Raw genomic sequence first — 18,377 nt, forward strand, 5'->3', positions numbered from 1 at the left:
ACCCATCCATCATGGGTGCCACGAGTGACGTGGCCCGTCAATAAAAGGGCCCGAGTGCACGTGCTCGTGGCCAGTTACTATACCATGCACGCAAGTGTCTGTGTCCCTCCTTTCCTCACGATGCGGGCCTAGGGCCCGACACCACAGTTGTGTTTCTGCTCCATTTCCCCGGCTCTATTTGACTCAGTACTCGAGCTCTAACTAGCATGCAGGCATTTTTCCTGCTAGCTCCCCTTTTTGCCTACATACTCAAAGGAGCAAGTTCATTTCTGTTAAATACCCCTTTGGGCACTCCGCCATCTCCAACATGGCACCTACATTAATGCTGCTTTCTTAGGCATTTTTTCTTCTTCAATATGGCACCCACACACTGCTTGCTGTAATACGGGTCTAGTCTTTCCTGACCGCAGGTATTATGCATTCCTACGCTGACGCCCTCACGTCACAGACCGTGACCATTGATTTATTCCTCCTGCAAACAGGGAGTTGCCAGCAGTCAGGACCACGGGAGACCGAACTAGGTCTCAGCGGGCTTTCCGTCTTGACGAAGTAAGGTTTAGACTTCTTTTAGTGACAAATGGACCCTTTTCCTTCCCCTCCCCCACCCTTTTTGCCGCCTTTCTCTTTTTTCTAATGCAGCCAAATGCTATGTTTTACAAGTTGCTAATGGTGTCTCTTATTCTTTTCCCACCCTCAGAGTGTGACTACAGATGGAACCCCTCCCGGGCCCTGAATCTCTGCCTTACACATTAATTTAGTGTAACTATGTCCTTTCTCACAATATTACTCTGCACGCAATCTATTTTAGCTGTATTCTATAGTGGCCACACCTGTTCATGCCACAGGCCGGTACTTGCGGCCACACATTTGTCGATCACCTGGCACATCAGTACCTCATGATTCCTTGCCATTGTTTAATAGTACTTCGTCAGCATGTCGCACGTCATTCTAATATGACACTTCATTATAGACACACCTCTTCGGATGATCAGTATGCTGCGTTATAGTCCCAGCCGTATACCTGCCATGAGACATATGTGCACCAAGTGTTGAAATAGCATGCATTTCCACCTGGCTAAGACAACATATCGACTCACTTTTGTGCCTACTTACCTGAGACTCGCATAGAGGCACTAATGAACAAGCAAAGGATTGCATTTTATGTTGCATTTTTCCATTATGTGTTTTGTCTTGTCTTTTTATTTCCTTACAGGTTTTCAAAGTGGGTCCGTAAGTATACTGACACCACCTAGCACCACAACCCACCTTAGCACGTGTGTTGGATATTCACTTTCATGTGGCGCAATTCTAGTCACTCAGTTAGTTGCGCTTTTTGATTTTAACTGTATCCTGCGGCGCCAACAATAAACACATTTGGTAAGGATTCCCGGAGATATTTTTAAATTGCACTACACCACTTCACACAAGTACACCACACCAGCTCCGCTGTAATCAGGCTTTGTAGCACAACCGGGGGGCATTCGGCCGCCCGATTGGGACCCCAATGATGAATCATTACACCAACTAGGTTGGTGTGTGAGGGTTCTTTTAAGAAAACCTAATGGTTCCTTGGCACTGTTTATCACAACAGTGATTCTTGATAACTCTCTTCTCAGTGGGTTCGTCCACATTATTTTGCTTATACCTGAACTGGGGATAGGGACATACCCCGCAATGCCCTCGCTCTCTCCTTGGTTTATACGTATAGAGGACTTTAACATCAATGGTACATAGAACATTTTTGATTTGTTGAATTCTATTAGGCAGATCAGTGGTATCTTTTATGTGCGTTGACATCTGTTGGACCAGAACCTGTAGATACTAATGAACAGTGGTATAATGCCTAGGTATACTGGCCCCACTCAGGAGAATAACCCATGTTTGTGTGCATAAAACCAGTTATTTGGAAGACAGTGCTGTAAGGTGAGGAGAACCGCCAACCTCCCATACATAGCGGCCAAAGCCAACAAAATCTACAAAGAAATCCTCAGCACACTTCATAGGTTTATCAACAATTCGATGTAGACACAAATTATGCACAAGTTATTTCAATTCTTCTTTTCTTTCTTCATTTTTTTGGTCATGCTTCAGGCAGCCAAAACTTCCAACCCACAAAGAGATTCAGTATCTTGCGGTGACGTCAATAAGGCAGTCCATGCATCTGAGGGATCCTATTTTGTCCCCAAATCTTGAGCTCGTGAGTCTGACGGTCTCATCCCAAATGTCACTCTCCGTGTAGCTCGAGTATGAGAACACCAGTGTTATCGTAGACTCAGACTCACAAGCTCAAGATTTGGGGACAAAATAGGATCCCTCAGATGCATGTACTGCTTTATCGACGTCGCGCAAGATACTGATGACTTGTGATGAGGACGTGAGTGATGGTCTTTCTGTGTTCGAGGGGGATCCATTTGAAGGTCTTGCGTAGGAGGCGGAGGGTGAGGAAGAAGGAGAATGCGACAGAGTTGATCTGGCAGTCCATTCTGAGTTTGGATGATTCCGAGGTTGCATGCATGGTCCGTGGGGCTGGGTGGGCTTCCAAGGGCAGGGGGCCACCAGGTGTGGTTCCAGGCGTCGGGGTGTGGGCCCATGATGAGTACTTCTGTTTTGTCAGTGTTGAGTTGTAGGCAGCTGCTTTTCATCCATTTGGTGACTGCTTCCATGCCTTCTTGAAAGTTGCGTTTGGCTGCGATGGGTTCATTGGATAGGGAGAGGATGAGTTGGGTGTCATCTGTGTATGAAACAATGTTGAGTCAGTGGGTTCTGACAATGAGGGCAAGCGGAGCCATGTAGACATTGAACAGCATGGGGCTGAGGTAGGATCCCCGGGGACTCCGCAGGTGGTTGGTGTAGGGTCCGAGAGGAAAGGAGGGAGTCTGACCCGCTGCGTTCTGCCGGAGAAGAAAGAGTGGATCCAGTCGAGGGCCTTGTCTCGGATGCCTGCATCGTGAAGTCTGCGTGTGCGGATGCGGTGAGAGACTGTGTCAATACCACTGAGAGGTTGAGGAGGATGAGGGCTACTGTCTCTCCTTTGTCCAGGAGGGAGGAGATTTCCTCTGTTGTGGTGAGGAGGGCGGTTTCTGTGCTGTGGTTTTTTCTGAATCCGGATTGGGAGGAGTCGAGGATGTTGTGCTTTTCGACGAAGGTGGGGAGTTGGCTGTTGATGGCTTTCTCAATGACTTTCACTTGGAACCGGAGCAGGGATATGGGTCTGTAATTTTTGAGGTCGGTGGGTTCCGACGAGTGTTTCTTCAGGAGGGGGCTGATCTTGGCATGCTTCCAGTCATCGGTGAAGGATGCATGTGCTAGGGAGCAGTTGATGGTGTGGCGAAGCATGGGTGTGATAGTGTTAGCGGCTCTGTTTAAGATCCGGTGGATTAAATGTTTGGATACATTTTGACAACACTGGTGAACTGATTGTTTAACACGGAGTAAGATGGATTGATACAAAGTCGGGGTCAAATCCCCTTCTTCGCAGTGCAACGGGTTTGCGTGTAAAGTACGTGCCTATTTGATTGCTAAGATGTGGTGGGGGCAGGGGTCCGTGGGGGCCCAGGAGTGGATTGACTTCATAGTCTTCAGTGTGTCTCAGTGGTGAGGGCTGTCCAGCTCTCAATCTTTTGCTACAGGGTGTCGGGGTGGATGGTGAGGGTTCAGTGTGTTGGCTGTCTTCATCAAAGTTGTCGTAAATGTTTTTGATTTTGTGGTGGAAGAAGGTGCTGACTTTGTTGCAGAGGTCTTGTGAGGGAGGGATGTCTGTAGACTCACTGGGTTGGGCGAACTCCTTGATGATGCTGAAGAGTTCTTTGTTGTTCTGTGCGTGTGTGGAGATTCTATCTTTGATCGCTGTTTTCTCCTATTTCTGATGAGTTTGAGGTGTGTGTTGGTTGCGGCTCTGAAGTTGTTGTTGGCTTCTGTAGATTTGGAGTTCCTTCAGGACTTTTCGAGGCGGTGGCATGTGCGTCTGTCTCCTGTTTCACATAATAATTTTTTACACTACTGATGTAAATATATATTACACTACTGTGATCTATTGGCTTTCTTCCCCTAACCTTTTGATGATTGGTCCCCCATTATGTTTTAATTCCTGAAAAAATATATTTTTGTTCCTGAAATACATTCTACTCTTCACTTTTCCATTTTCATGTGTTGCAAATACATATTCCAATACTCAGATCTTTGGTACAGCCATTTTCCATTTTAATATGTTCTTCCCCCCTGTTATCCTTCTTTTTGAGGGAATGTGCCTAATTTTCTCATTTTTTATTTCTATTTTCCTTTTTTTACTTATCAAATTTCCATAGCTTCGCTTTCTTCATTTATTGCAAAGTGAAGCATACATTTTTAACAAATATTTCAATGTTATTAGTTACAATGTTAACATGCATCTTCTGCAGCATATCTGGCACACATTTTTTGTAAGCATTTTTTTACATGACGTGATAACAGATAGCCAACCCTACCTTTAGCAGAGTGTGTCACACCCTTCCCCTGATGCAGTTTCAGGTGGGTCACCATAAATTGGATGCCTTCTTTTATTTGATTTTTTACATAGTTTTATATTGCGCAAACTTGACCCAAATCGGGTATCAGAGTGCTTTACATAGCACCAGTTACGTTACACATGGACACACATTCATTTTTGTGGGGCACGGGAAGATTAAGTGATTTGCCCAGAATCACAGGATGTTCAGCTTCATCGCCAAGACTCAACTCCAGTTCCCCAGATTTGAGGTCAACCGCCCTAGCCGTTAGGCCAACTCCTCTCCTCTTTTTCATGTGACTTCAACAAATTTGCATGTAATGTATATTCTGATATGGTTAAGCTCCCTTAGCTTTTGTTGCTTACCTTTTTATAATTGCTTCACTTTTTCTTTACAGGTGGCTTAAACTTTTCTGTTACTTTGTGCCCTGTTTATTTTGGCCATTATCTCTAGGTTACTCGCCATTTCTATCTGGTCATGGTTAACTCTCACATCAATCGTTTTCAGTGAATTTGTTTTTGGGACATTACATTTGTCTCTGAACATTGTCTCACAGATATGGGGGTGAGTCGTGGTGACTGTTTTGTAGGCGTTGCGTGTTTCATAATTTTTTCTGTTTCTCCACGTCTTTTCCAGTTGTCGGCAGGAGCGACTGGATTCTAGGAGTGCCGTGGTGAACCAGTTTACTTTCTTGTTGTTTCGTCCTGTAGTCTTCTGGAGGGGGTCGAGTGTGTTGGTGCAGTTAACAATCCATTGGTGGAGGCTGCTTGTGGTGGTGTTGGTGTCTGTCGTAGTTGGGGTTGAAGTGCTGATGAGGGCAGAATTGAGGTGTTTATTTGAGACTTTGTCCCAGTTTCTGTGGGGGAGTCGGTACGCATGCTTGTTTGAGGTAGGTTTTCTGAAGGAGAAGTGGATGCAGTGGTGGTCAGTCCAGAGGAGTTCCTTGGCGTGGCTGAAAAAGATGCTCTTTCCTCCTGCAAAGACAATGTCTAATGTGTGTCCTGCTGTGGGAGTGGGAGCAGAGACAACATGCTTCAGTCCTATGTTGGTGAGGTTTTCTAGCACAGCAGTGGTGTTGGGGTCATCGTGGTTGTCCAGGTGGAAGTTTAAGTCTCCGAGTAGTATGTAATCTGTGGAGTCGAGGTCATGGATTGTGATGAGGTCAGTGAGGACATTGGTGATGAAGAGCAGAGGCCAGGTGTTTGGTGGACGAGGGATCCATGGAGCATCCTTCTGGGGTTGGTCTGGATCTGGAAGTGGATGTGTTCCATGTGGGTGGTTGTCATGAGAAGAGAGCTTTTGTGGTTGATATCGAGGCCCCCTCCAGGGCAGGTGGGGGGGGGTCTTTCCTCAGGATCTTGTATCCATCTGGGATGGCAGTTGCGAATTCGGGCGTGTAAGTGTTGAGGAGGTCCTAGATTTCTATGTTGTGTCTGTGCAGGGTGGTTTGTGTGCACTGGCGGCCGGTGGGCTGGGGGCTACTGCTGGGGTCCAGAGGTGGGTAAAGCTGCAGCAGCAGTATTGGCAAGAAATTGGAACTTGTGTGTTGCTCAGTGTCAAGAGCTGGCAGTGTTGTTGCGTCATGGGTTGAGAGCGGGCAGGGTGCTGGGGTTGTAGCCGCAGGGGGGACGGAGGACCAGGATGCAATTCGCTGGTCATGGTTGGGTCATGGACGGGCATAAAAGGGTTTGCTAGTTTGTAGGGGTTGGGGATGGTGAAGCAGCAGGGAGCACGGGAAGAGGGAGCAAAATTAGGCAAAGGGAAAAGAGTCGAAAGAGGCAGGAGAGAAAAAGTGGTAGAAGAGGCAAAAGAGAAAATGATAAAAAGTGGCAAAGTGTCAAAAGAGACAAAGAGGCAGGGGAGAAAAGAGGCCTCCAACACCTACCTAGCAAGGAGCTTGGGCTCAAGAGCAGACCCTTAATGGTGTAGCTGCTTCGAGGGAGGGCAGTGACACTGACCAGGAAGGTCAGAGTCTTTCAATCCCCCAGGCAATGCACTTGCACTCATCAATTCACTCAGGCAATACACTTGCACTCATCCACTCACCCAGGCACTAAACTTGCACTTATCAATTCACCAAGGCACTGCACTTCCACTGATCCATTCACGAAGGCACTGCGCTTCCAATCATCTCATCTCCCAGATACTTCACTTGAACTCATCCAATCGCCCAGGCTCTACCTAGGCAGTCATCCAGTCATCCAGGTACTGCACATGCACCCATCCAATCAGGACCGGTGTAGGCCTCCAACAACATACAGGCTTTGCAGGTACACTGATGCAATCATACAGGCATACACTAATACAGCGTATTTTTACAATTTTTAACTGTGAAATTTGGTTCCAAGAGAAACTTTTGGGGGGGACTGTTAAATGTATATATTTTTTTTTCAGTTTTTGGATGCTGATAAAATGGCAACTTGGAGACAGACACCTTGAAAAATGCACACTCACAGAAGGTGAAAAAACTATAATCTTTCTAAAAACTTGAATTTGGGATTCTTAGCAGCATTGAGAAGTGCTGTGATTGACTGCTCCCTGACACTCTATATGCAGTCTATGCAGTAGGTTGCAACATGACTAGATTCAGGCGCGAGATCTTTAGCAGTAGTGGTGACATCACCAGGAACATGCTGGCCAGGTCTGCTTGGTGGAGATGATGTAAAAGATAGACCTCTCTCTCTCTCTCTCTCTCTCTCTCTCTCTCTCTCTCTCTCCCCCTCTCCCTCTCTCTCTCTATCTCTCTCTCTCGCTTTCCCTCTCCCTCTCTCTCTTCCTCTCTCTTTCTCTCTTAGTGCTCTCTTTGGGCAATTTACATGGAAAGTTTTAAGATGATACACCATTGATGTCGTCCATCAAGAGTACTTTTTCTTAGTGCATTTAGAGAGAGTTTTATCCCAAAATATGCATTGGACAAACTTTGATAGGCAATGCTGGATTTCTTTTGTTTAGCCTCCTTCTCTTTATATTACCCTGATTCAATCTCCTGAACTTCCTGCTGCTCTTGCTGGACTACATCCACACCCTCTCCAGGCTGGGGTGCCATGTTTTTAATTAAAAGACACAGGAAAACACTTTTCTGAATGCAGCCATGAGCTCTTTCTGAAATGTGCTGATTGAAAGATAAGGAAAGGTGAATGGGTGTGTACTTCCTGTCCATATACATGAAAAGTGTAGTGTCCAAACATATTCACTTGTGACGAGGTCAAATGATATTCACAATGTCTGATGTCATTACAAATACTGGAAATTGTAAATCGAAAATTTTTTGGTGAAATTTGTACACTAAACTAAATGTAATCGGTGTAGCAATAAACCTCTACTGGTCAAAACCCAATATAAAATATCTAAATATGTATTCAACAGTTTCTGAAAAACACACGATAGGCACAACTACTGGATGCTTCGCTGCGTCCATGGACATTGTGAATTGTGGAAAATATTTTAAACAGCATTTTTAAAATAATAGGAATGGAAAACATAAACTGTTTAAAAACCTCTATGATACAGTAAGCTCCAGGGTATCTTAATATGAGCAAATCTCGAATACTGAAAATGGCGCAAGTGTCATAAATGATAATGTCACTGCGCCGACCAGTGCAACTACGGAGGAAAAAAACATTGAGGAGTCATTTCAAACAAAGATCCTAAAGATACCATATTTTATATGGTGAACTACAAATCCCCAAGTGATCATTACTGTGTCTGAAATTGTTAAATGTACGTTTTACACTGTTTATAAATTTGGTACATCTTGCTACATCACAGCAACACTCACGACGGCAACCCAAATATATTAACAAGAAGAAAAATTAGAACACATTGGAAAAAACAAGTCATACAAAAGAAATAAAAGAGGGTCATTTAAGAAATTTCAATAATGAAATTAGAAAAAAAATATGCACATATTTGCCCCAAGATCTGGCCAAAATCAGACCCTGTTGCCAATAATCTAGTATGAATAAAGAAAAAAAAACAATTTGGAGAGTAATCAAATGTTATAATGAACAATACATATAAAACATATATTAAAAAAAAGAAATTCATTGGGAAAAAAGTTACATGGACGTTAAACTATGGAGACATAAGTAAAAAACAACTTTGGAAACTCACTTAAAAAAAAAACAAAGTGTACAAGGATGATATGTTTAGGTATTAACATTTAAAAACACTTAAAAATTCACAGAAAAAACAAAGGTTACAGGGGCATTATAGTTAGGAATTAGCATTTAAAATAACATAGGCATGTACTAAAAAACACAAAGGTTCCGGGGACATCATAGTTAGGATTTACATTTAAAAGACCTTGAAAATGCAATGGAAAAAATAAAGGTTACAAAGAAGTGATAGGAATTGGCATTTTAAAAAACCTTAGAAATTAATTGGAAAAATAAATGGTTACAGTGTCATTATAGTTAGGCTCAGGTTTCACACATACAAAACCAGTGAAATCCAGCAGTTATAGTTAGCTGAGCTAACTCTCGCCCCCGCAATACACTGCCTCTGACCTCAGATACTATATCACTCATGACATGGTGAGAGATATCACTGATGACATCTCAATTGATTCTTGTTTCCTGTCCATTTGCTTTGTTTTTGAGTGGATCCTACAGACTTTCCATTGCTATCTTGATTCAGCAGTGACTCTGCGTGAGAAAGTGCCCTCTTTCTGCATGGTATTCCCTCACTTTTTGCTGAATTGCTGATGTTCTTTGACTGAGTGTGCCCTGGGCTCCTGCTAATCAGGAACCCAGGGCCTATGTTTCTTCCCTAAAACTGCATTGAAGCCTAAACCCAAATAGCATCTCTGGCCGCAGGTAGGCCCCTGGTAATTGGTACCAAAGGTACCCAGGGCACTGTGACCAGGGAAGGCTCCTAAGGTCTGTAGCACTTATTCTGCCACCCTTCGAGGCCCTCCACCTCTTCACACACACAGTGCTTTTACAGGCTGCGTGTCTTGGTGCAGAACAAAGTGAAGAGTCGACATGGAACACATCCCTGTGTGTCATGCCTACAACCCACTGCCCTGGCCTAGATCAACCACCTCCCCAGCTGGGTGCACTATGACAGTGGTGAGGGTACAGGTGCATGAGCCCTGTCTCCCTACAGTGCCCAAGCCCATTCTTTGGCATTGTAAGTACAGTGCTGCCATTAAGAGTATATGGTGCTGGGAGTTTGTCATTATAAACTCCACAGCACAATAATGACTACACTGAAAACTGAAGTTTGGTATCAAACTTTTCAGCACAGTAAACCCACACTGATGCCAGTGTGGGATTTAATGTAAAATGCATGACAGAGGGCATCTTAGAGATGCCTCCTGAAACTTGACCAACTTCTAGTGTCCCGACTGAGTGGCTGCTTAGGCTGCCAATAACAGACATGTTACTGGACCCCTGGGTCTAGAGCCTGCTGCTCTCGGGGACCTGAAATAATGGACATCTTGGGACGAGGTACCAGGCCTCCTCCCAAAGGATGGGCAGGGTTCACAAAGGGGAAGTTTCAAAGGCATGCCGCCTTTGTGAGCCTCCGCAGACCAGTTGCTGCTTTCATCAATCCCCCACTGGTTCTACCCCCTACTTTGGGTGGGAGAACTGGCAGGAAAAACAAGTGAGGGAAAGAGGTGTGACCATCTTTGCCAACTCCACCCCTCAGGTGGAAGAGGAGAGGTGAAGCACAACTCTGAGTCCCCACCATCTTGAGGATGGGGGACCCAACCAACCAGGGACTGGGTACTGCCCCCCTCCCACTGGATGGTTTCACGATAGGGGGTGTACCCACCCCAGGGTAGGGACTCATTGGTCCCTGCCCTTTACCTGTCTGTAACACCCCTAAATCTAGTATTTAGGGGGCACCCTGAACCTTGCTTCCTCAGATCCAGAAACAACAAGAAAGAAGATAAGAAGAAGGACCAAAGAGCTGTGCAGAGCTAACAAGAGGACAACACCCACTGACTTGGCCACAGCCCTACAAGCCTGTCTCCCCTCGAACCTGCTCCTGCGAAATCCCGGTGTGTCCTGCAGCCAGCAACTTCAAAAAGCCCAGAGGTCCTGCCTGCATTCCCTTCCAAAGACTGCTTCTCCCGTGAACACCGGATTTGTTCAAACTATAACTTCTGGCTCCAGCCGGATACCGCGATTCCAGCCCACTCTGCACCTGCCGAACCCGGCCCAAGCTTGAGTAGAAAAACACAATGAGGAGGTCTCACTGGCGATTGTGACCCAAGATCTGGATTTTTTAGACCAGCCTCAAGACCCCAGCTGACGCCTGCAACCTCAATCCAGAGGATCCAGTCAACCGCGACAAAGAGCAGGTAAGACTTTCCGACATCCAAAGGCACCCCTGCACCCAACGCCCCACAGCCTTGTGTGCCACAACCAATGGTGCCTAGCCAACCCAAGACATCCCAACTTACCCCTCGAAGTGGTGGTCGCACCCATAAGGTCTTTGTCCCCTAGCCTGCAGTGTTTCTTTCGATCGTAGTCTCCCCTTTTAAAACAACAGGGCACCGACCTCGAAACAGCACCCTGCCCACGGCCACCCTAGTGCCGCTGAGGGAGCTCCTTTGGTGCTACTTTGTTTCCCCATTTGTCCTGAGTTAAAGTCCAGGAGCATTGCCAGCAGCTACCAACCGGAGGCCACCTATCCCCATTGGATAACATTGGGCCACAACACTCTGCACCCGGCTGCCCTAGTGCCACCGAGGGTGAAAAAAAGGGCATCACTGACCCTGAGAGACCCCCGAGTCTAACCCCAGAACCTTAATTGCCACAGTCGATAACTTACCTTTGAACCAATAACCTGTTTTTCCTCCATAGGATAACATTGACAATTTTTCTTCCAAAAAGATTCCAAGTGTGAAGTTTTGAAATCTAAAAATATTCGTTACAAATCGCACAAATAACCAAAATGTATTTACTTACCTGTTTGCAGGAAATATCCCAGTGCTGAATCTAGGTATCCAGCACTGAGTTAAAAAAGTAATGTGAAAAGTAACTTACCTGTAATTTACTGAAATAGCCTATACATTTCAATGTACTGTATTTGTTAAGTATTGCAACCTACCGCATCCCCTGTAAATCAAACAAAGTACAATTCCTATTGCATGTTCAAACTGTTCTCCATTCAGCAACTTATTACTGTAAATTATTTAATGTTTACCTGTGCCAGGCTTGCTTGGTTCTAAAAATAAAACAACAGGTTTTTTTTATACAAAAACAATTAGCCTAGAGTTCAGTTCTTGAGTATGTGAATTCATTTGCTGACTTAGTGTGTACATCAAATGCTTAACACTGTCCTCTGATACTGCCTTACTGCTTGACCACTCTACCACAAAAGAGAGTAAGGTTCTATGTAACTTTAACCTCTGCCTACCTCTTGGGTCACCTGGATTCTATACACACTATACCTCATTTTGGTGTGGTATATATAGAGCCAGTTTCCTACACTCTGACAGCATTGATACCCTTTGGCAGAGGTAGAAGATTGATGAGTTGCTATGCCTTAATTGGAAGGGGCATACCATTACTTATTTTGTGGAGTTGCTTTGGCATTTTGTGGCAATTTGCATCAATTGTCCCCATGGATATCTAGTTAGTGCTCATGCATGTGAGGTGTGGAAAGCATTTTGCAATCGTCTAGACCACCGCAAGTCAGTGCCACTTTGCTTTGGGTAGACAGACATCCGCATAGGTGCACAAAGCATTGTGAATTTGTTGACATCATAACATGTCTGCATCGTTTAGTTTTGAAAAGGACTACATATGCACAGATGTGGGCTCACTGAGTTCATTGCAAGTGATCACAATACGTCTGCAGGAAAGCTTCAATTCACTGTTTGGTGTGTAACTGGAAACTACAATTGGAAGATATATATGTTTTTTGGAGTGAGGAGAAGTGTGGCAGCAACTCACCAACAGTGTGTTTGAGTTATAGAAGGTATTTCTCCACCACCTACTTTTCTTTAGCAAACCTGGTCCCTCCACCATTAGATTAGTTGCAGTGTTGTCAAGTTTCCAAAGCTTACCTTTATTCTAGAGATTGGGGCACTTTCACTTCGAATAAATGAAAATGATTTGCTAAATCATGATTCAGGTACAGAAGGAAGATCAGTTTTGAGTACCACAGCTGCTGATGGAAATACTGAATGTAGGAAAGTAGGATCTGCTTTTATGCCTGGTGCTAAGCTGGTATTGACTAGTCTGACTGGGATCCTGCTAATGAGGACCCCAGTCTATCTGCTTTCTCCCTTAAATTGTTATGTTCAGTACTTAGGTACATCACAGATTGAATACTGGGGTACCCTTATCAGTTCCTAGTATATGGTACTAAGGTACCCAGGGCATAGGTACCCCAGGGGTCTTCCATGGGCTGAAGCATACATTATTCCACCCATGGGAGCCCATTCAAAATGGAACCACATGCATGCCTTCCAGCCTGTGTAAGCGTTGGCTAGCACCACTTACTGAAGATTTAGGTTTCCTATATCTAGAGTCACTGCACTTTAAACCTATAAGGTACCCCTATAGCAAGCCTTTGCTTGTTTCTAACGGTGAGGGTGCCCGTGTATGAGCAGGACACCCCTACAGCCTACGGAGACTATTTTACTGGGTTGTAAGTGAAGCAGCCATATACTACATAGAGAGGCACCGTGTAAATATTTGATGACCATCTAGAAATCAGCTACAACGAATCCTGTCATGTTTGGTATGAAACATGGGACGTATGATCCCAAGCACTGGAAGAGCCCTCTGTTAGGCTCTCAGTGTTCCCTGTACCAGTCTTCTAGACTCAGACAGCACAAAATGGCTGCTGCCGACCAGAGGCACGATTCTGCCCTCCTGCTGCTGAGTCAAGATCGAGCGTTGGAAGGCAGAACAATAGGCATCCTGTCACAGGGAGGTGTGACCACCTCCCAGATAGGATTTAGGGTATTGGGACAGGGTGGGTGCACTTGCCAGTGCGACTCAGTCTGTATGAGGGGCACATTTGGTGTTCCCATGTATAGTCCAGTTCAAACCAGCTGAGGTAGCATTTGGCTCCCGCTCTGGCATGAAACTTGACAGAGGACATGGAAGTAACTTCCCCCCTGTCCAGAACCTCCCCTGGGAGGGTGCCCTGAATCATCTCAACCCTTTCCTTAGGGTACCTGTAGGTGGATTCCTAGATAAATCATGGGACAAGAGTCAGATCAGACACCACTTCTTCTTCTACCATCTGGGCACTCTGGATGTCGCTGGACTTCGTTTGGGCTCAACTTTGTCGCCGTTCCAGTCTGCTGCATTGTCTGTGCCTGTGCACCACACAGGAACCTTCCAAGGCCTGGGGGCATCAGAGAACACCTGAAGGAATCTCCCTTGAAGTGAAGGGGTCACTTCCCTGCATTTGCAGGTGCCACAGCTAAGTTGACCAGTCTGCTGATCCATAGCTCCTCCGAACTCCAAAATGTTCTGCTCCAGAGGCGTGCCCTTCCCTCTCACCACGTTTGAGGTCAGCATCCCTCATGGTGGCTGCAATAACCGAACCCCTGTGCACTGCATCAACTTGCAGTTGCAAAGGCTTGTTCTTTTCCTTCCAAGAAGATCTTCCGGCTCCAAGTGGCCACAACCTTGAACACCTCCAATGACCAGAATCTTCAGCCACATTGCATTGTTGTGCATCGTGGCCTGCGTCTTTTGGTGAGCTGATTAAGGTCCTCTTACGACTCCAGTGCCTCCAGCCTGTGGGTCCATTTGAGGGTCTCTTTGTTTCTTTTGGGCTCACCTGATTGCTTTGGGCCTGACCTGACTCCCCTGCTTGTGTTGAGTCCTCTGGACCTTGCTGGTCCCGACATTGCACCTTCCTTGACTTATTATTATTATTAAAAAATTTTATAGAGCGCGTAGTCACCCTGAGGTATCCCAGCGCTGGGGAACCCGACCTCTGTGGGTTGGGCGGCTGAGAGGGGGGAACGGCAGGAATCAGAAGGAGGAAAATTAAAATTGAGGAAACAGGTGAGCTTTGAGCCGTTTCCTGAAACATAGGTAATTGGGTTCTTTTCTCAGGTCTCGGGGGAGAGCGTTCCAGAGGTGAGCGGTGTGGACCGAGAAGCGTCTTCCACCCGAGCGGCATGATGATAAGGGACTCCTTATCCGATCGAAGGGATCTTGGTGCTTTATAAGATTTTATAAATTTTCTAAGAATCGGAGGGCCTTGATTCTGCAGTAGCTTGTGCGCCAGGCAAAGGACTTTGAAAATCACTCGTTCCCTCACTGGGAGCCAGTGAAGGAGCTTCAGGGCAGGTTTAGCTGAAGCTCTGGCCGGGGTGTTAGTGAGGATCCGGGCCGCCGCGTTTTGGATTTTCTGGAGTTTATTAAGAGTTGCTTCAGGTGTACCCAGGTAGATTGCATTACTATAGTCAAGCCTGGAGAGTATGAGGCCTTGGATGAGAAGTCACTGGGAAGTGAGTGGAAGGAGGGGCAAGATCTTTCTCATAGATTTCAGTAGTCCGAAGCAGGTACCGGCTACTTTTTTGGCCTGCGCGGTGAACGAGAGATCAGCTTCGATCCATACTCCCAGGCTTTTTACTTCCTGTTTTGGGTCTGGGGGGGGACCCAGACAGGGTGGCCAGATATTCAGGGGAAAGGTAAGGCCCTTCGGACCCAGAAGGAGAATGTCCGTCTTTGATCCATTCAGCTTTAAAGCTGAGTTATTCATCCACCCTTGTATCTGCGTCAGGCAATTGAATAAGTCTGCAGGTTGTTGGCTGGGGTGGGATAGGGAGACGACTAATTGTGTGTCGTCCGCATAGCTCATAGCTGATGATGCTCACTCCGAACGGGGTGACAACCTCCTCCAATGGGGCCATGTATATGTTAAACAGTGTGGGCTCTGCATGAGTTGCATTTGCCAAGGCTTTTTGGTGCCCCCACCACACACAGACAACTCAACATTCGACATCTGACTTGGGACAGCTTGGGTACAGCTCCAGGTCTTCCTCAGCTTTTCCTGGTCCTCACAGCTGCAGAGTCAAGGTCCTCGTCAACTCCCCTGCACCTCCCTATATTGGTGGGCATTCGTCTTCTAGATCTCATTTTCACTCCTGAGTGACATAGACTCTGTACCCTCTGCTTGCAGGTACCTCTCAACCAGAATTCACCTTCGTATTCCACTAGACACTTTCTCCTTCTTCAGCAGTGGCACTTTCCTAAAGTCCTCCATTGGGTTTTAAGGCAGTTTCCGACACCACTATGCTCCTGGCTTCCCTGGTGTAGGTAATGTGGGTACTAGGGTATCCACAGCTGGGGTAACTCTCCAACCTTCTGTCTTCCACGGGGTTTCTTCAGGTTCCACTGGGAAGGGTCCTCAATCTTTAAAATTCAAACCATGACTTATACGTTGAGTTGTGCAGAACATGTGGTCGTGTTCCCACACTGCACACGCTCTCCATGGGGTCCCTATCTACTCACCTTGGATGGTTCCATGGGACCCCAGCAGCAATTTGATGTCCTCTCGACCTTGTCTTGACCCGAGTCATTGTTCTTTTACCACTTTCTTAGTATATAGTTTGGTCCCCCCCTGGGGTCCACTGTGTATTCTGTGCTATTTGCAAAGTATTGTGTGCATTGTGTTTATCTCTGGGTAGGAGATATCTAATCATGTAGTGAGTATTATATAATAAATACATATTTGTGTAAATACCTTGTGTGGTTCTTTTTTACTTAATTGACACTATAATATTTCATTCTGGTAAAACAAGATGCTTTATACTCCTTCAGGACTAAGCCTGAAGGCTGCTCTTCACAGCTGCCACTTAGAGAGCTTACTAAGATTGTCTAAGACCTCTTAAATCACCAAAAGGGTTGTCTGGACTTATGCAGGGTGACCACTTACATAAGTGGACATCATATACCAGGCCAGCTTCTCACACTAACGAACAAAAATAGATTAATATTTTTCTATACTTAGAACTCTGGCTAAACAATTCAGTCCCAATTGTAATGTGGTATTGGAGACATAAATGTTTACAGTCAGCTGTAGTGTCCCGGTGGATCTATTGGTGGCTTTTTTGCAACATCAAAAACTTTATCTCTCAATTGTAATATTGTGACTTGAAGGATGACATCATACATGACCAGTTGATTGAAAAAATAATAATAAACGTATTTAAGAGAAGCTTCTACCAGCTGAAGCTTTTGGTTTGAAAACTGCGTTAAATATTTCAAGAAGCATTGGACAATCAGAAATATATACAAAGGAGCTGTCAAACATTGGCACTGAGTATAACGGGATAAAGACTGTTGAAGGAACGGGATAAAAAGAACAAGAGGGAAACAATTTCAGAAAATGGCAACAACACCCATGAATCTTGAACAGAATAGAATTATACAATTTGTATCAATGTGGCAGCAAAACTCATATTAACAATTTCAAAGTGGCCTGCTTTACATCAAACATGTGTTAACTGTGATACAATGGGACACTTTGCTTGAGTATGGTGGGCAAATGCTACTAGTAAGTGTAGTCCTGTTATGCGGTCAAAACTTTGGAGGGTGAACCGATTGATGGTGGTGAGAATTCCTATTTATTGATTATCAAGGAGATATGAGTGAAGAAGGAATCATAAAAATCATCCAGGAAACCACTCTATTGCAATCTGTTGATTAATGGGCAAGTGCTAAAAATTATTTCTGATTCTGGTTCACCACTTACTTAATTGGTATTGTGGAATTTGAAATGGTTGATGGGGTACAGTTGGAATAGTCATCCATCAAACTATGTGCTTTTGGTGGGAAAAGAGCTACGGTAATTGGGAAGTTCAGAGCAAAGTTTGAAGTTCAAGAAACTTTTTGTAGCAAAGTACCTGTCGAATTTGTTGCGATGGTCAAAGAGAGTTCAATAAGATAAATGATTTCTTTCATCCTGAGTGAGCTGTAGCCAAAGACAAGGTATTTGCCTCTAATTCATGCATGACTGCAGTAGGTGGAAATGAAGTGAATGTGGAATAGGTTAGAAAGGGCCAGATATACGACCATTGAATTTTGCAACTCGCAAATTGTGACAAATTGCAAGTTGCAATTTGCGACTCGCAAAATTCAATTTACAACAGTCTTTAAGTCACTGTTAGCGATTCCCAATGGGGTAGCAAATTGCATGCCTGATGAATATTAATGAGGCTGTTACAATTTACGACCCCATTGGGAATGGCTAGCACTCCCAGGGATGGTGGCCTGCTGGGGTCAGTAGACTTCCATGTCCAGTTTTTTTTTTTTTAAATGCAGCCCGTTTTTCTTAAAGGAAAACGGGACGCATTGAAAAAATTAAAATGCAACTTTTCATTTTATTTGTTTAAGGGCAGGCATTGGTCCCTGGGAGAACATTTTTAGTGGAACGGGTATTTGGTTTTTGAGAGAAGGAAGGTTAAATAGAAGAGTTGGAAACTGATAATGGCACAGTTTGTATTAATGAAGATGAGAGAATTGTTGGGATATTGGGCATACAGGATACTGAGGCTTCGCAGACGGAATGGTTTGGTTGAGGGATTTACCAGAGTGTTGAAGGATCCCTTGCACCTGGCACTGGTGAACAATATGTGTTGGACTTATGTTTTGAGGGATTTGTTTTGGGCTTTTAGAAAGATTCCACATAGTTCTACTGGTGTACTTCCATTTGATTTAATAATAGGTAGAGTAGCAGGTTCCTATTTGAACAAGAAATGGATGAATCACAAGCTGGTACATTGTGAAGTGGTGGGAAAGTGCTGGTTTGAAGAGAGCTGTAAGAAAATGAGCAAGGGCTCAGAGTGTGATAAAAAGAACTGGAGACTGGGTGGGGATTTACATACCGGCTTATGTTAAGAAAGGTTGGCCAAAGTGTTCATCCCGTATATGTGTCGTAGGAGTAAATGATCATGTG

At 45.0% G+C, this 18,377-nt stretch overlaps 1 protein-coding gene across 1 annotated transcript in view; it reads right to left on the reverse strand.

Moving 5' to 3' along the window:
* LOC146863701 (vomeronasal type-2 receptor 26-like) overlaps window positions 1-18,377 on the reverse strand; it is a 322,573-nt gene that overhangs the window by 194,835 nt on the left and 109,361 nt on the right. The window lies entirely within an intron of this gene.

Source organism: Triturus cristatus, chromosome 2_1 (assembly GCF_964204655.1).
Source record: "Triturus cristatus chromosome 2_1, aTriCri1.1, whole genome shotgun sequence".
In the NCBI taxonomy this organism is placed as follows: Eukaryota; Metazoa; Chordata; class Amphibia; order Caudata; family Salamandridae; genus Triturus; species Triturus cristatus.